We start from the raw sequence: 20,258 nt of genomic DNA on the forward strand, positions 1-20,258 counted from the left end.
GCGGTATGATTACGGGAATAAACTAGCGCTTCGCGTCGCTTAATCGATCCGCTTTCTTCGAATTCTCAGGCTTTAAATACCTCATTACGTTTTGCGAAGGTTTACGAGCCGCGCTGTCCCCGATTAAAATGAGCGCAATGAAACAAACGCTTTTAAAGTCACGAAGGCCATTTACATTGTACATAACGAATTTCGTGACTTCGCCGCGAGCACGAAGGAATGAAGACAAGGCGGCGCGCAGCCCTTAAAGTTACACCAACGAAATCCCCATGAACACAGAGCGTTTTCCAAGTAATATTATAGTCCACAATTAAAGCGCAAACTTCAAATAGATATTAAGACATTTTGTAGCTCGCGAACCAAGTAATTAGATTTTTTTTGGTATAATATTCTCGAAATTAATTCAAATTATAATTTTTATTTCACATTCAAATGTGAACTTTTTGACGTTAAATCGAAAAACTCATTAATTTAAAAAAGCGCACCAATGAAAAAATCTGATTTAAATTGATTTTATCATTAGTGCCTTCGTTTTTGGATAAGACATTGAAAAAATCCTCACGTTTTGTCTCGTCTGAAAAATCACTGTGTTAAGTGTACCTCTCTGTCGCAGTTGTGAGAGCAGTATTTGATCAAACCTTCGATCTGACACGCGCGAAGACAAAATCCGTCTCGCGTGCTGGCTAATCGAGCGTAACGTCCAGAAAGGCATCGGGCGAGACGGGGGGCCCGATCCCACGCGCGTGTACGTTTACGCGGAAATCGGAAACAAGGTTCCGGGACAGTAGTGTCAACAGATTTGTCCCCTTTCCCCTCCCCTCCCCTCCACTCATCCCCGCCCCTCGCCCCTCGCCCCACGATAGGTCCCTTGTCCGGAGGAAGTAACGGAGCGTAGATCGATCGGAGGTGAGAGGGAAAGAGGGGGATGTGGAAGCGGGTTGACTCGATGGTCGAGCCAAGGGTGGATTCGCGATCAAATATTAAGTCTTATCTGGCGCCGCTTTACCCAGAGGTCTCCCCTTTCCCTCTCCCACCTCCCCGCTTTCCACAACCAGCTTTTCCCTCTCGCTCTCGCCGCCTAATTATCCCCGCCAGTTTCCTTCGTCGATTTCACCGCACCCTCCTCCTATATATCCCCCTTTCACCCCCTCCCTCTCTCTCTCTCTCTCTCTCTCTCTCTCTCTCTCTTGTCCGAACACTCCTGCATCGTAGCCGCGACCGATCGGTGAAACCACACACGTTGGGTATAGAATACATAAAAGTACCTAGTTTCTTCTCGCTTCGACTTTATCACACTCTTTTTCGTCCGTCTGTCTCTCTCTCTCTCTCTCTCACTTTCTACCTTTCCAGCACGCTCTTACCTTCGATCGCCGGACGTTAATAGCCACCGCTAGCCTCGCCACTTCTTTCGCCCTCGCCGGATCGTAATTAAGAGCCGCGCAAAGATGGTGCGAACGAAGGACGAAAGACATTGCGTCTTGAGAAAAAACTTTTTCTTGGGTATAAAGAATATGACGTGGTTTTGCGGTAAACGCGAGATATAGAGATATTTCGGGAATGGACAATTCGCTCGTAAATATGACAATACATATTCATTATGGGCGCTCGCGTATTTTGAAACTTCATCGCGCGAATTTATATCCGTGGGGAAAATACTTCATATTTTTGTGTCGCGCCGCGAGTGAAAACGTCATGTCGCATTAAAAATGAAAACTATACGGCCAAGACAATTGAGCTGGTCAATGCACTCCACGATATAGATTATGGATTATTAACAGATGTAATATACAAGGTTCAGACGCGTCGCTCCAATTTTTTGCGAAACATTTACAACATATCTGTCGCAATTGAGTGTAGGTTATTGACTTTAGAAAATAATAAGATATAATAAGATGGTATAATATATTCCATTATTTTACGTCTTTATATATATTATTGTAAAAGTTTAAACATAAAGAAGAGAGTAGGAGAGAGAAGAGACTCGTCATAATAATTATTATTTAATATTCATATGCTTGTACAAAATATATGTATATTCGTCTCACATAAAAATCCTAGTTGACATTTTCTCATCGTGTTTAATTGTAAATTTATAATTTGACTACATTGAAAGAGAAAGATTTACAATATCAAAATAATAAAAATCTAGAAAAGAATATAAAATAAGACAGAGAGAGAGAGAGAGAGAGAGAGAGAGAGAGAGAGAGAGAGAGAGAGAGAGAGAGAGAGAGAGTAAATAGCAAACGTCACTAGCATAGTTGATTTATCCAATATTATCTCAACTTAAATGATAAATTTGACCGAAAATTGCATGCACATATATTAATTATCATCTTTTCGCGTAATTAAATAGATAAAATAAAATATCAAATAAATTGCCAAGCCATAATATTGTATACAGTATGCGCTTACATCTTACATTGACTGTTTTGTTTATTTAATTTTATGCTATCGATGTAAATGTTTTATACTATCTCACTTGCCCTATTCGATGTACATTTTTGGATCGTTCGTTTCATTCAACCGGAATTGGAATCGCGTATTCGGGGGAAACAAACGAGATAGCTTGGTCGGAGGGATCGTTAGAGAGAAACGAAATAGAGAAATGGCAATGGCGTCCTCGTTATGCGAAAACGAGGGCGAGAGCGTTTCGAGGATTGCGATTCGATTGAAAATTCTTTCGGGTCCCCGAGATGCTTTTTGCGCCGGGATTGGTTGGCGCCAGTGGAAAGAAAGTTTTTTCCCTAATGACCGAGCCGAAGTGGTAACCGTTAATTTGGACCAGCCCGACCACCCCCGTACAATCGTCTGCCCATCGTCCCTTCCTTCCTTTTTCCCCCTTCATCACTCGCCCCGACCCCTCGCCGTGCTCATAGGGTGACCCAGAAAAACAATGGCAAGCTGGCTCGAAAGGCGATCATCTTCGTAGAAAAATCGATAAGCAAGAATCAATATTCGCGGCTTCAAATTATTATATTTATATAGATATCTCTTCGTGTTAAAAATAAATAATATTTTCTGTAATGAGAATCACATCACATGAAAATTATCATAAATAAATACAAAAATATGTTACCGAAATTTACATTTATATCGTGAATAAATGTAATACGAAAGTATTTAAAGTGCATCATGTTTTGGTCTTTTATTTTGTTCGTGTCAACTTCGTGTTGTACTTCAGCGTTATATCGCTAGAAACCGCGTGTACAACTAATTCTTCCTGTGCCATAAATACGCGATATACCATGTAATCGATATCGAGCGAGTTTATACGCGGCGGAAAAAGCACAATTGGAAAGCTGTACGGCCGTTCATTCGTAATTTACACGTGCGCGAGTGTCGGCGCAGACGACATGGCGATCGCTTCTGACACGGCATATTTATACACGCGAGCATCCCAGTCGCATTCACTTATCGTTAAAAATCCAACTGACGAGCCAATAAGCGCAACTTGGAAATAGTTTGTAGTGGGTACAAGTCTCGAATTTACATTTCGCCGGACTGTTATAAAACGAGATATGACATTAACAAGGAAGAGAAGCCACAATATCTTCTTCTGTCTCTTAGGCATCGTCTCCATTACACGATTGTATTTATTTTGCAACGCTATTTATATAAATATCGGGATCAATGGCGTAATATTTCTCAGACGACTAATCAGATTAGACATTGTACGATCCCTGGCACTTCAGACTTATTCTAGATTTCTGTTTCTGCTGATTTGGATACGTCGCTAATAAAAGACAGAAGCTCGTATTCATATCTTTAAAAATACATCTCGCTTGCTTGATTCGAGTTTCATTTATGTAATAGAAGTAGCGCGTATTTATTTTATATTACGATGTACATACTTAGATTCATCTGTGTGTGTGCGCGCGCGCGCGCGCGCGTGTATGTGTGATCATATTTAGAGCATCAAATACATAATATAAATATGAGCAACATTTTTGGAAAAAGAAACTATTTATTAAATCTTATGGTTAGATTTTTTATTTCCTAATATTTCGACATAAATAATCTAATAAAAGTTTCAGATTGTCTGTATCAAAAGTGTTATTACGTAAAAAAGTGCAAGAATTGCACGATATCAGCATCGCGTAGCGCAACTATGATAAAAAAAATGAAATAAAATAACAGCCAAATCTTAAATTCCAATTCTCTCTCAAACACCGAGTATCGTCTTCCTAAGAAGAGGCTAAGGATAGCCCGGGTCGAGGGGTGATTTCTGGAACGGGATGGTGCGGTAGCGGCGGTGAAGAAAGCGAAGGAAGACGCGCAACTCGCGGATAGAAAAGCAAGAGATAAGAAGAGAGAGAGAGAGAGAGAGAGAGAGAGAGAGAGAGAGAAGAAGAGGAAGAAGAAGAAAAGAGGCAGCCACCTTTCTCCGGGGGTGGCCGAGGCGCTCTCGCATTCTTTTTACCGTGCGAACCGCCGCCGGCGAGAGCGTCGCCTATCGATTTTTACTTCTAATGAATTCGAGCTAAAAACCACTCTCTCCCCTCGCATGTCCCCTCGCTCTCCCAACCGCCACCCTCGTGCTTAGGCCACGCCGCCACCCTCTGTTCCACGAACCACGCCAATCACTGCGCGGCATAATTACACCGCCGAGCCACGCGTGCGACTCTGGCAAAGTCGTGTTTCTTAGCCTCCGTGCATTGCAGTAAAAAAGAAAAGAAATAAACAGAAAAGAGAGAGAGAGAGAGAGAGAGAGAGAGAGAGAGAGAAATAATGATGGAATGGAGCCGGTGGTTAAAGGGCAAGTAAGAAATGCCAGGGGCGAGTATTGTGGGTTAGGGGTAAGTCATTTAATTATTTTCTATCGTCGATTTTAATGGTCGATCTAATACCGCGAATTTGATCCCTTGATCTTACAAGTTTCGTTCAATAGACGAGCTGGATTGTAACGTTTAGATCAAGTTCTAAATTCCAATAAGTACGGCGAAAGGACTGGAGTCAGTTATTGCCTAATCATTAAATACAATATATATGCTTCATTAGTTTGGCGCTAGATTAAGAATAAATTATTTATTTATATATATATATATAATTATTAAATATACTTTTCAAATTTAGGAAAGAAAAATAAGATTAATGAAAAATTGATAAAATACTATAAAAAAGAATTATGAAGAATAAGTTCCTTTTTAAGAATTGAAGATTAGAAGAATATCTTATCAGTCGATGCTGTATACCGTTAAATGACTTTAACATTTCTTCAAATATATTCTAGAAATCTAGAGATAAATATTTTAAAATATCTATTTTGCATGTAAATGTAATGTTTAATACGTTTTAGATTCTCGTAAATATTAAGTGGACACATAAAGCACAGTCAATTTTTAGAAAATTTAATAATTAAAATGAGATTCAGAATATTCGCATGAAGGAAAGATCGTTAAGAACAATCTTACAGGGAATATTCATCCTTATCCGGAATTATCAACTCGGACATCTGAACGGTTCACGTTTTTAGCTACTCCGTCGGCTAACGAGCACATAATTAATCACATTCTGTGCGACACGCGCGCGATGAATCGCGTAATAAAAATTCTGGCACTCTGAATTACGTTCAGATTTCATATTGAGTGGCAGTCTCTCTCTCCTCTCTCTCTCGGGAATGTATTAGTTAAGAAAAAAAAAAAAAAAAAAAACGAGCGCGCGCGTCGATGATTGTCGACTTGCGAAGACGACGTGTGTCACATTCGCCATTGCGGAACCGGGATCGATGGATAAAAACGGCGCCAATAATTCATATTATCGAGAAGAAGAGACGTTCTGCTTATAAACGCATCTAAATTCGTATTAGTCGCATCCCGTTTAACGCGATTCGCACATTAGAAATCACTTTGAATATCATGCGCGCGATATATAAGTACAATATATATCCGTAGTGTCTGTGTACGCGGAGGAATGCACACATACAGCACATGCGTTTGTACGCATCGCCGCGAGTTACCACGTTGATGCACCCGGGCAGAAATAGATTGCAACTTGTTGCCAGATGTGCAGTGTAAATAATCGAAATGGTAACTTCCGCTGAGAGTCTCACGGGTTTGATTACCATGATTTTGCGATCGAAAGTCCCATCCTTGTATCAAGGCCTGCTCTTTGTGCTAAGTTTCTTTCTCTTTCTAACTGACTTCCTCTCTTCAACGTTTCGTGTCAAAACAATTGCGTCTACTAATCATATAGGCTTACGACGAGATATCGGGATCTTTGAAAGAATTTCCATTGGAATGCATTGTTTTTATATCAAGCTTATACTTGTGTGGCGGAATCACACTTCTCTCTTTCTCCTTACTTTATATTGGATTTATATTTCCTTTACGTTATTGTAATTTAATAATATATATAAAATTATTATAATTCAATATTAATTTTAAACATTTTTCGGATAATAAATAAATTGTTGAATTTTATGCAAAATTTTATTCTTACTTATCTAATCGCAACTCTTACCTTTATACGGATCTTACATTTACACCAGCGCGAAACAACAGAAGCAATACAAGGTCCCAGGCACAACGAGGTTTCTAAATTGAATCACGCGCGAATTCGAGAGTCGCAGAGTCACCGGGAATCGATCGAAGGGTCTTCGAGACCACCTCCTTCTCCTCCCCCGACCGCGACGCGAATTCTTGCCCTAAGATTTTACGAATGCCTCGGGGTGAGAATCGCGCATAATGCGCGAAACCGGTTCGGAAATCCATCCCTTTAGGAGCCGCTAACTCGGCCGTATTACCGCGGCGCAATTATCGGCGAGACATCGAGATAGGTTGCATGTGTATATATGCTACGTACACACACGCATACATAGAAACGCAACAGTGATGGCAACCCTCCTGGGACGAGGGAACGTTAATTGAAATGAAACCGTGCGAACGAAAAATTCTATGGGGCGAGTTTTATGCCGGTCCGTTTCTTCCTTCCTCGCGTCTGCCCTTGAGCCCTTCTTGTCTCGTCTTTCGACTTTGCATCAGTCGCGAATGAACAAAATTTTTCAAAAATTAGATCTCGGCGTTAAACAGTCGCTCTATCGTTTTCTCTATAGAGAGACAATTTCGGTAACTGGCAATCAGAAGGTGATATAAATGTTTTCCAAAAGAGAGTTACACGTGCATACGAATGCACTCGTTCGAGTCTCAGAAATATCTCGCGATCTTTAAATTCGCGTACCGCTATCTAAAGAGTACTAGATATAAGAAATGATCAACATCGTATAAATGATTCAAAGGACGAAATTGCAAACACGTATACATACATATGTATATCGTAATCCTAGAAATTTTTACTTTACGAGGAAGATTTCTTTTATTGCATTTTCGATAATGAAGAACTAGCATTAGCGCTTGGAAGAAACGCGGTAAAACCGAACGCGGAAGATCATTTTTATTTCCGATCATTAACTCAAATACTCGTTAAAGGGACAAGAGTGATCTGCGAACAAATTTCTGAGGTGCTAGACCGATCGAAATCTCCGATGTAATCGCGCATGTTGCGCGGACGAGATCAACAATCTTATCATCTCGAGCGGTATCGATCGAGACGATCACGCGAGTCGCCACTCGATGACACGAAGCAAAATGTTAATAACAAATTGCCGTTGACATTTCGTGACGCGACGAACGATGCTCGCGGTGCCACTCGCCAGTAATTATCATAATTATTGCAATTAAACGTCGCGTCGCGCCAACTGTTAAATACGATCGGGCTCTCAGTTTCTCCGAATGTCCCCGTCATTTGTCGCGTGAAACGAATCTACCGCGTATACATTGTTTACACGAGAGAAAAGGCGTTTGCGCAACGCGACACGTTTGCCGTTCTCTAATAATGGTACGCTATAAATATAAAACTTGTAGGGTATACCACATATATTGTACCATACATGGTGGCCCACGTAAAGTGTTACAAGCTAATAACTCTAAAAATATTTGTCGAATCAAAAAATTGTTCATGAGAAAGTTTTATATTTTCGAGAGGGGCTTTCCTAACTACGTAAACATACAATAAAATTGCCCCCGCTCCTCCCCAAAGGAGGCGGGGGGTAACTTTAAGATTTTTAAATGGAACCCCTCATTTCTTATTGCGTATTTTTACAACAGCTTATCTCGAGAGCTTTTCAAAACACTATAATAATGTATCTTTTCATGAAGTACTTTTTGAGTTATTTTATATCGTATAATCTGACATATTTTGATATAAAAAGTAAAATATCTCGTAAAATATTTAGTTTTCCATAATCTTGCCGTAATACTTTTATGTATAGAATAATGAGACAAATCAATTAGTGTAAAAAAAAATTATTGTTTATAAGAAGAAGTATGTAATTATTTACAATGTATTTTCTTCTAGCAATTATTTGTTTTTTTCTTTACACTAATTAATTTCTCTCATTATTCTATACATGAAAATATTACGGTAAGATTATGGAAGACTAAATATTTTACGAGATATTTTATTTTTTATATCAAAATATGTCAGATTAAGATATAAAATAACTCAAATACTTTATTATAGTTTTTTGAAAAACTCTCGAGATAAGCTATAAAAATATGCAATAAAAAATGGAAGGTCCCATTTAAAATTTTAAAGTTACCACCCCCATCCTCTTTAGGGAGGGAACGGAGGCAATTTTATGTTTACGTAGTTAGAAAAATCCCACGAAAACGTGAAACTTTCTCATGAACAATTTTTCGATTCGACAAATATTTTTACAGTTATTAGCTTGTAACACTTTACGTGGGCCACCTTGTACCATATATATGTATATACAATATATATATATATATATATATATATATATATATATATATATATGTATGTATATTTTTTTACGTCGCACGATTCGAAGTGTCCCCGTTGTTTCGACGAGCGGCAATTTATGCCCGCACGCGGACGTACGCTCGTTGCTACGGGTATTGATTGATATCGAAGGCTTTAATTATAACATCAGTGCCGCGCGCAAGGCGGCATTTACGATCGACAATGTGTCGTGAGAATTTCCAAACTCTATTAATACACGTCATTGCTTGATTAACGCGTGTCGTTATCGTCGCTGTAGTTAGGATCACGTATGATGATCTATGTATTATGGAGCTCTTATGATTGACAAATCACCTGAATGATCACGCTGATCGATTCACGCGAAAAAATGATCCTGAAAGATTATTTTCATCTGGAAGAAAGATGCCTTTTAAAGAGAGAAAATATTGTATAACTATGATTTTGTGATGATTAAATCGATCCATAAAATCCATAAAGTCTTTTGGAATTTTTAAACAAATATTAGAAACTTTCCATTAATTCGTTCGCTGAAAAAAAACTGAGAATTTTCATCTTTAATCTTTTTTATATCTGCTTAAAAAAAAAAAAAAAAATATACTTCGGAGAAAAATGGCACTATTAGCAGGAAGCATCGAAACAAAGATTGTCGAAGTATTCGCTATCGATCGTCCGATGATACAATAAAGCGTTACAAATCTTACAAATTCATTCTTCGAGCCCGCGCATTTTCCACGAGTTCAAATGTAACGTCACGTTGATATCGCTAATCGGATTTCTCGTAGCTCGACCGGAGTACAATGACGCAGCGATAATGCAATTAAGGGATCAGCACTTAATTACATCGATGAATGTTGCAATCTTCCGTGCTCTTGTTTTTATAACGCATGATAAAAATTCTTATTTTAAAACAAAGACACGAATTTTCGTAATTTTGTAATGGAAAAGAAAAAAAGAGACGTTTTTCATCCTCTGCAGAAAAGGGGGAGGGAAGAAGAAAGAATAGGGAGATGGGTCGAGAGTATTCGTTAGGGCGCGTTTTCGACGGTTAACTTTTCGATTGCGGGTAGGACACGACGGTGCCGTGTCGAGTGGAGACGATCGAAACCCAAGTCGAAATAACTCCATTTCAGGACGGACGACGACGGATTACACGACGACGACGACCCCTTACCTTCCGGGAAGTGCCGATCGATAGTCTCTCCCCGGCTCGACCTGGGGCACGCCGTTGGCATGCCGATCGAATTCGCTAATCGCCTAGTTCTCGTTCACCGTTGATCATTTTTCCTCGTGCGAAAAAGACACACCAAGAGAAATCTCCTCTCCGGTCAGACTTCTCGCTGTCCTCTTGAGCTATTCAAGCCGATTCCTCTGGACGAGATTATTAATTTTACCTCGAAACGCGATAATTGATAAACGGAAAAATATTATGATTAAATAAACAATTAAATTTTTTTTTACGCGTAAAAAATATTACTTTTTATTTCGTTAGAAAGTAATCAAATTTTTGAAGACATTAGAATATGAAAGTACAATAAAAATACGAAAGGTGAATGTGTGTGTGTATGTGTATTTTAACACTTAAACATACACATTGTTTCTTAAATACGCGCCCACATATACAATTTCAAGATTTTACAATGTGGTATATTTATTTTTGGTTTATCATACTGTATAATTTAACGCGTAACATTTCCGAGTTAAATAGTTCATTTCTTTCTTCAGGATCTGATAGAAGCTGCGTAAATTTTTCGAACCGTCCTGATAATGGTGGTCTCTGGTAGAATTAAGTGAGAGAAATCAACGCATCGATATATGCGTGTATATATAAAATCATGATCGCGTAACCGTAGGATAATAACAGGCGGCGCCGGTTCGTTGCAAATTAATGATCGACCTCGCGGAGATCGAGAAGGGAAAGGGAGGGAGAAGAAGAGGCGAGGGGACTCTGGGCTTATGGCAATGGGACCCCGCGATTTCGTAACTGATTTCACGGCGTAGCTACCAGCTTTCCCGCACGCATGCATGCGTGTGAGTATGTGGGCTTCATTGTGACACACGCATCGACGCTGGAACGGATTTTCACCGTTGGTGGAATTTGCGTTCCTTTGTCTGTGTGACGTGAGAAACATTGTGTAAAGGGGCAAAACTCTGCACGGGGCCTGATCGAACTGATCGAACCATTTCTATAAGGGCCCTTTTGAACTCGATATTCTTGCCTCTTATAGGGACAACGAACCGAGGATGAATCCAACATTTGCCACCTGCCAACCGATTTTTACAATCGTCTTCCAAAATGGCAGCGAGCATGAATTTGATAAACATCTAATTGTATTATTACCATTTGTACAATTTTAACATTATTCATTTAAAAAAGAAACAAAGTTATTTCTCTAATTTTCAACTACTATAACAGAGAAACAAATATTTGAATTTAACAAAATTTTTAAACTCTCATTGTCTTTTAATCTTACATATTATTTCTTTTCCAATTCTTTATAAAAATGACAATTAAAAGATAGAATTAAATTTGCTGTTAGTAGAAAATGTTTGTATAAAAATAATCCCCCCTATTTATTGAAAAGTATATTACCGGGTTTTTATTATACGGTCAAGAAATGTTATTAATCTAAAATCGTCATCATATCTTATATAATAAATATATAAATAATGTATTATTTATTAAATGATAGAAAACATTATAGGCTAATCTTGCAAATTTGAAGAGAATATATTGAATACGCTCCGATATCAATCTATATCGAATAGAGAACAGTAGGAAAAGAAGTCGAAGAAAAGTACATTAGAGCGAGAGAAATAGAGAGGTGAGCGGGGAAAAGAGGTTGATTCGTCGTATAAAGAAAGGCTCAAATGGAAGGAAAAGAAAGATAAAGGAGAACCGTGCAGAGGGAAGGGTGCCTCCTTGCGGATCAATCGATAGGGAAATATCGACGTAGGAGTGAGGTGCCAAGGAGAGACGAACAGGAGAAGGGGTGGAAAAAGAAGAAGACAGTTGAGAAAGATGAAACGAAGAGGCATAAAGAAGGAAAGAGAGAGAGCGAGACATCGACGAAAACGGGCGTCGGGGGAGAGAGTTACGGACGCATAAGGGATGGCATTACTTGAGAAAAGACGAATCGGGAAGGATGTTCGTTCTTCTCCCTCTCTCTTCCTTTATTTGAATCGTCTCCATCAGAAACTCCTCACGTCTTTGAGGATGGAAATGAAAAATGTCGCTCTACCATCTTGCCTGATTGCGTGGGCTAACGCGTCGTTATGAAACGTAATTAGTGGGTTTCGCGTCTCTCTCTCTCTTTTTTTTTTTATTATTATTCAATGGTGAACGAGTTTCAATGATATCCGGCGAAATAAATAAAACTGAAGATGTGTAATTAGATTCTATTAGTTTTTTTTATAATGAGCGATGTAATGTGTAATCGAGAAAGATTTCATCTTAACTCAATGACTCATTGCCGTGTACTTAATAATTACATATTTTTTTTGCGATATAATAGCCGATACTTATCGCTTGTAACTGATGCATTTTTAACGATGTTGTTCCGCTCGAATCAATTAATATGACAAGAACCGCGATTACACGAGGTATCTCGATAGTGGCAGAAAAAACTGCTACTGAAAGAACGAGAAGACGGATACGAAGACAGAGACAGAGATTGTTCTTGAACGATCTTAAGCCGGACCTTCTTTAGACCTATTCCCTAGAGTCTCTTAATTCGAGGATCAACTTGTTGAAAACAACTTACTTTAATGTAATATGTAAATAGTAATTTACATGCCAAAAATTAAATAAATGTGACAAAATATACAACAATAATATCTCTTTTTAATATTCTTAAAAAAAATATGATCTTTCTAAATATATAATAAAATAAGCTTCAAATATATAGCAATTACACAAATTATTGTGTGTAATTAATAAGGTGATATAACATTTATGATGTTATTTATTCGTGTTGAAAACAATATTATAAAATTCTGACGAATGTTATTTAAAAACAAGTTTTTGAAAAAAGATTTCCAACGATCGATAGAAAATTTTCATTTATAATGCTATACAAAAGAGATAAAAAATATCAAGATGTACAACGAAAATATTCGCACACGTCGCTACGAGAATCATTCCAATGTAACGTGTTCGTTTAAAAAATAAATAGCAAATTCAAACAGAGTATACAATCGCAAAAAGATTGATATAAAATCGACGATATCGATTGAGGAGTTCCCACTTCGGTGCGGCACGTCCGCATCGTCTATGGTCTATGTCTATGAGATGCATAGGTCAGGAACCTCGGAAGCGTGGATTCGTGCGAGCCGCGAGCTTTGAAATGCAGTCGAACGACTCTCGATCTCGCGCGCCGTTATCGTACCCCATCCCGGGTACAGCGGAATCATCGGCGCGGCAATCGGATGATCCCGCGGGCACGTACGCCGACGGATTTAAATTGCAAATTGATTTCGTTTCTTTGTAGTCAACCACCTAGAGAGTGCGCGTACCACTATCTCCGATACGTGACGCGGTAGTCCGACACGCATCTCTCACCGCACGCAGTTCTAGCGCGCGTGAACTCTTCCCGGAATTAGGTTCTAATCTCAAACGTGCCGGAGTTCCGGACAGGTGTGCGTGTGGGGCGGGTAGGCCCGGGGACATTTCCTCCTCGAGAAAGAAGAGATCATCGATCATCGCCGTGCATCGAGTCATATGGCGGAGGATTAGTATTCGTAATGATATCTTCATGTGAGAAAAGCGCGAGTCATCTCATGAATTTATATAGAGATTCTTGGGAATTAATTAATTCTGTGACAAGATAAATCTATATTTCCTATTAAAAGCGTAAACAATTATCTAATATACGTAAAGAATTTAAAAAGAAAAAGCTACTATAGAGGACTTTTGCGCTAATAAATTTAGAAATATTCTAACCAAGGAATATGCGTATGCACATACGATTACATCTTTGATCCAGAGAAGGGAATCTCTTCTTTTTCTATCATATATTCAGATTTTTATTCGTTTCGAAGAATAGACGCAATTTGATAACATCTCTTCTCAAGCAATTGTGTAAGCTCATGTTTATTCGATTCTACTCGTATGTTTGTTCTCGTTACGAATGAGTATTTCTGAATAAGTATTGGCAGGAACAAAAGATGTGTAAGAAACGTATGTACATGTTATAAACGATATCTTATATTTATCTTGTGTGTTGCAAATGCACAATGCAAATGTATTTTCTCTCGCAAGCAGCCTTCTTTTTTCGTTCAACGATTGATTTATTATTGCATAGCGTTGCGGAAAAATAATTCGATGCCTATCGTATATCGGGGAAACGTGCAAATTTGCAATTTCATTAATTTATTCGCACAATCGGCGACAAAAATTCCATTTTTATTTTTATAACGAGTATTAATTGTAATTTAATGATTAAATAATAAAAAGATATTTAAAGTTACAATGTAAAAGAAAAAGAAGGCTGTATTGAATTTTTTCTGAAGACAAGTCAGTTTTACATTTGCCAAACGATCCACAAATAAAAGCAAAGTGAAAAACAGGGAGCATGAACATCGATATATCGCAGCTTATATATCGAACATAATTGTAATCATTCGAATGATAAAGCTTCCCATAGTCTCTCCTAAGGTTCTTTCATAAATGAAAAGAAAAAAGGAGGAAAAAGAAATCAAGATCAAGCGCATAGAATAGACTCTTAGCAATTCTGACTTATTGCATGCGCGTTTAGATTTAAAGAATATTCGCGGAGTAAAGATCACCATCGAAAAACCGGGTGGTCGGTTCCTCCGACACATATACACGTATCTTTTTTTCTACCCCTCCCTCTCTGTCCCCCACTCTTTTCGTTTCCTTCTCACTCGTACTTTGATACGACAATGCGATATGCTTGCATGTATCATCGTTACACGCGATCTCGTATTCTCTTTCTCGCCTGTGAAAATCTTTAACGCGACGCTCAAAGGGAAGCAGTAAATTACAAAGTAACGAGATCCGACAAAGGAAGATTCTTAAACGTCAACGGTGGTGCAGCTCGTTTAACGCGCCGCGAGAAAAACGGATGCGCGAGAAGGTGCGACTGAATTATTTCTCGTTCTATTTATAAGGAAATCTTGGGAACGATATTTATAGCGATCGCACGCGCGTTGATTCATATTTTATACATCCCGTAAACGGAGCAGAGTCCTTATTTTAAGACACGTTTCTTTACCGTACCATCGACACACATGACCGCGTTACGTAACCGCGTCTCAATTTGAATGCTCATCGCGGCGATGCTACGGCAATAAAGTACGCTACGTCAATCATCATATAGTAACGAGCAATTATGTGGCAATTAAATTTTTCGCACCGTCGTAAGCTAACAGTGTTGCGATTCGTCGGCTACATTGTCCGCGTAGATAATATACCACAACTACTGATTTTAATTACAAATTTTAATCGTGTTTCTTGTCGCTCGCAATACGTGTCGGCGTATTCACTTTATCATGGAAACGCGATGTGTTTATTCGTATTTTTTGCGCGGACGCGTCTACAGAAATAAATGTGACGACTGTATAGTTATTATCGTAATGATTATAGCTGATCAACAAGTTGAGCAAACCTGGATAATTGCAAATACGCTAATGTTATACAATCGCACCTCTCTTGTTCGAATCTCATTTGACATTAATGCAACTTTTAAATCATTACGCATAAGATTTATTGTAATTTGTCAAGTATTACGTTGTCTTATTTTCTACTGCGCGACACTAATTATAACTAAGTATCATCTGTTTAGGGGAAATATGTGTTTTAGCTTCTAATTTTTCTTTTTTTATAAATAATATTAATTCGTAAATACACGAGAGAAAGTGCATTAATTGTACAAAATTTATTACGCTAAAATTTTCGATAATCAAATTTTCGCAACATATTTATGTGAATGTGGATGTTTGAGCAAAAAAAAAAAAAAAAAAAAAAAAAAAAAAAAAAAAAAATTAATCATCTTTCTTGGGCGTTGAATAAAACTAAATAAAAATCGATCTCGTAACATGACTGGTACGCGCAGTCACCGCATGATTATCCGTCGTAAGTGTCTCCTTACCGCATCTCCGAGTTTAATCTGCACGAACGTTTCGCAGAAGTCCATCGCAAAAATCGCGACGGTCAGCCCGTTTACTGTCGCCTACGACGGATCGTGTCGGGCCGAGCTGTGGCCGGGCCCTATCGGAGGCCCGTCTGACGCGACCTAACAATGAAACCTCGAGAAAAACGATCCTTGTCGTAGGGGGCGCGGAGAGGAGGGCACCGCCTATACCGATGGGTTCCCTCGCGCGGCGCTTAACGACGATTTCGATCGTTTACGACTTTAATAATTTAGGCGCGGCTCTGCTCGCGAGGCTCGACACGTTTTTGGTCGTAAACCGTGCGACTAAATCCGTATTTATGGGGAGGAGGAGGAGGAGGCCTATCTTCTTCCTCCCTTTCGCCTTCTTCGTCCGCGACTCTCTCGTTCCTCTTCCCTCCTTCTACGGCGTAGAACGAAAGGAAACCACCGTCGAATCGACCAAAAAGATCCGAGGTAGCTCGGAACTGATCCCTCTCTCGTCCCTCTCGCGTCTAATCGATCTGAGTTTGTCGCGTGAAAAACTGCCGCTTGGTTTCCATTTTTGCGCGCGTGTACACTAGCCCGGGGATAATTTGCATTCATTAATCAGCGTACAAGTCGTTAATCAAATCCGCCAATTGCGCAACGTGTCGATCGCCAGCAATCGCTGCCCAGCGTTGATGCTCGAGCGCGAGAACATTACGATTGGCCGATAATTAATTTGTTGCTCGGCGCGATTCGCACTTAGCCGCGGTATCGCGTTAATAATATCGCGATCGATCGATATTGGTTAGGCAATCATTATAAAAGCCTATCTAAATAGATTGTTATTGAAAGCGCAACTCGTGTGGATGGTTGGAGGACGATCGTAGAGGACACTTGTAGAGGACGCAGACGCGCTCGTAGATCGCGCAAAGTTGGAGTTTAATTTATCGCGTGCGGTAGATTTGCATCTGCGTGCATTTTACACGCGAGAATACGTTATTCTGCATCCGCGTTTGCGAATTTAGTTTTGCGAATAACGACCTATGTAAACGTCGTTTTAAATATCGTAAAGCGAAATGCGAGTGTGCGGATCGACGCGCGAAAGAAATATGTCAAACCATTCTGACTATTAATTATTTCTTAATCCGTACATACTTTATCAACGCGAATGCGTTGATATTGATTTAGAGCTGCAAATGCATATAAATGCGCACTCGTTAACAGCGACGAGAAAAAAGGGGGCACTGTCGAATCTATCGGACAATCATCTCATGTGGTGAGAATTTTATAATCGCGCCAATATTCGCTATAGAACTAAGATTATAAATTCGTCAATTTAAATTTATCGAGCGAATTATATGCGTACATAGATCGCACCAACTTTTACAATATTTAAATAAACGTAAATTTAATCTGCAGCATCAGTAATTTACGGAGCTTCGAAGATGTTTTTACGCCACACAATAATTATATACGAATAGCTTGGTTGTCTATTTAAAACTAATGGCATAGCAAATAGTAGTTCTTAAGCCAAGTGTATAAATTCATCGTGAAATGTCAAATTCTTGGAATCGAGCGCAAATATTTTACATCTAGCCATATGCCGTGCTATCGGCATCGTATCAATATTCATCAACAGAATCATTATCTGAAAGACGCAAATCATCTCGCGCAAAAAAATGTTTATCCTATATCTGGAAATATCTTTATAAAAGAGACATTTTATTTATCTTTTATCTTTAAATATTTTTAAAGACATTTATATAAAATGGTAATGAATTATTTAATTTAAAAAAAGAATAAGACCATAAAAGAAATTTTTAGAAATTAATATGATTATTAATGGGTTTATATTCACTATTAAAATATATATTGTATTTCTAAATTCAATTTTTTCATGTTCATTCAATGTTTCTAGTATAATCATAAAAAAATGAAATTTTCGAAGCCATAGCGTTCTTACACCGTTCGATATTTTTTTCATCGATAAAGTAAAAGATCTATTCTGCTTGATGGTGCACGCGGTCAATGATAGATCGATTCTCCGATAGGAGAGCGAAGAATGCAGAGCCGTTAAAACGCTCGTGGAACGCGGGATCTAATGAAGCGGTCGTTCATGTTCGCGCAGGCGGAGAGTTATTACATATTTTTCATGACGTATCCACTATCTGGAGTTATTCGTGTTACGTGTAATTAGCCGATCCTGAGAGAAGGTGGAAAAAAATTTTTTTTTGCCTTTTCGCAGGTGATATATTTTGCTCGCGATGTCACGATTCTGTCGGCGAGAGCCGTGATCTCTACGTTCACACAAGACTCGAGTTTTGTACGACTTACCGAGGACGTAGACAGTAGAACTCATCTACGCTCCTTCGATCCTCCTTACGTTCTGCAACGAAGAAATAAGATCGATAGGTTAGCACACAGATAAATATGGAAATTCGTAAAACGCTAATATTCGTGTCATGCAGAATCAGATAAAGAGAATAAAAAATCGTTATGTATTAATGAAACAAAATTATTCTATTCTAGAAAACCAGAAAAAATGATACAATTTTAAAACAGCTGCCTATTCAATGTTTAAATATAATAGGTAAGATATGTTCAAAAAATTGAATATTTGACAAATTAAATCATTTAGCAGTCTTTTCAATTTTAAATCAAGCGATAATAATAGCATTGTGACGTCAACCATATAAGAAACTAGTAACGCGATTGTGTTCACGCTATATTGTTAAAACGTTGCTCAATCGCTTATTCTTAGCAATAGGAAAATAAAAATTTTAATTTATGCTATCGTGATTTCTTTAATACCTCACATTGCGCTTAAAATTTTTCTCACCGATATATCATTTATTATCATTTTTTATTACTATCGGATTAAGAGAACAGAATAATATATCGCTGAAATAAATAATTCGAATAACAATTTAAGACAATTGAGTGTGGAATAATATATAAATCGCTGAATCGAATAAAGATAATGAAAAATCGTTATGTATTGATTATTAATTCATTAATAATTAATTAGAAATGCAAGAAATAAAATACTCGGCATGTAATTATTTTTCCAATGCGTTAAATATCTGTATATCGGCTTTTCGCTGACAAAACCCTCCCAATGGGTACACTTTGATATTGGTGGGAGAGCTTAGTACCTGGAAGGCTCATCCTGAAGGGGATAGCTAAGTACCCAAATACAGCATTGTCACGAGTCGCCAATATTCGATAAAACCACGCTATGCTCCGACAAGCGATCGGCTCGAATCGATTAGAATTCGATCGATTGCCCGATAAGGACAGGTGGGATCATCGTCGTTTGATTCCGTCCCGTCTCTTGTCACATACACCAACATCATATATCAGTGCTATCATATTCGTAGTCTATTCGTAGTCTACCGAACATCACGGTCTGTTTTTTACCTACACATTAAAGACACACATATATGTTTCATCTTGATGAGGTGACTAGGACAACTTAGCATGATTTCTGCGATGAAGGTGTCTACAAGCGACTATGATATCATAACGAATCGTATCTGCGAAAATGTTCTAAGACAAGAGGGCGAATCTCTATTCACGTCGATCCCGTTTATCGATTACTTCTTCTTCCGTTTCGGGTTTAACCCTTGTTGGAAATGATTTCGTTGACTCGAAATGTTATACTCGCGCGAAACGAGAAATCCCGGAGTGCCGAGCAAAGTATCGCACGTCTGTGTTTATTGTGAATTTAGGAGTACCGTACAAAACGTCATGCGTCCAAAGGCGTGCAAAGTATCGCGTGTAATAAACTGTACAAACTTTTTGCGAGTAGATACAACGTGAATCAATAGATCCTGCTGACCCTAAAAACTCGTGAGAAGGAGTAAACCTAGAAGAGACGTCGAGCACTGGCGAAGCAAAATCCTGGGATGAATAATTTATTTCTACATCAATTGTATATTACGTGAGACTTGAATTACACGATTAATACAATATTATGAAATTTTTCTGTTCAATAAAAAGTAGAATCTTTTCAGAATTTGTAAAATTAGTTTATACTTATTATTCTACGCATCGTATATAAAATTCAATGCAAATACGATAATTTTTTGAAATATTCATTATTTTGCATGCTACTACAATTTGAATTTTATATTTGTATGTTGCAGATCAAAGTAGATTTTCGACTTTGCTGTTGCGCATCGATCGGTATGTGATAAACTTTTATTTTATATTAAAAAAAAAAAAACACACACACACACGACATACATATATAAGTATATCTTAATATCTTCTTAAACATTTAATTGTTTCATACAAATATGCATACTTTTGCATACAAATTTGCATATTTTTTTTTTTTTTTTTTTTTTTAAATGTATTCGGCGTGTGTTTGTT

General features: G+C 38.1%; 1 protein-coding gene across 16 annotated transcripts in view; it reads right to left on the reverse strand.

The window, feature by feature from the left end:
• Zfh2 (Zn finger homeodomain 2) overlaps nt 1–20,258 on the reverse strand; it is a 313,903-nt gene that overhangs the window by 215,252 nt on the left and 78,393 nt on the right. For 10 of the 16 annotated variants that reach the window (XM_070311087.1, XM_070311083.1, XM_070311088.1 and 7 more), the window contains one exon: nt 18,216–18,267. The exons of 3 other annotated variants lie outside the window; for them this stretch is intronic. The gene's annotated coding sequence lies outside the window, so the exon portion shown is untranslated. Of the gene's footprint in view, nt 1–600; nt 631–9,955; nt 9,973–18,211; nt 18,268–20,258 lie in introns of those variants that run through there. 3 more of the 16 variants (XM_070311093.1, XM_070311094.1, XM_070311090.1) reach the window with 3 other exon arrangements.

This window comes from Polyergus mexicanus, unplaced genomic scaffold (genome assembly GCF_030449975.1).
Source record: "Polyergus mexicanus isolate NDT 795.1 unplaced genomic scaffold, iyPolMexi1.0 SCAF_19, whole genome shotgun sequence".
Lineage (NCBI taxonomy): Eukaryota > Metazoa > Arthropoda > Insecta > Hymenoptera > Formicidae > Polyergus > Polyergus mexicanus.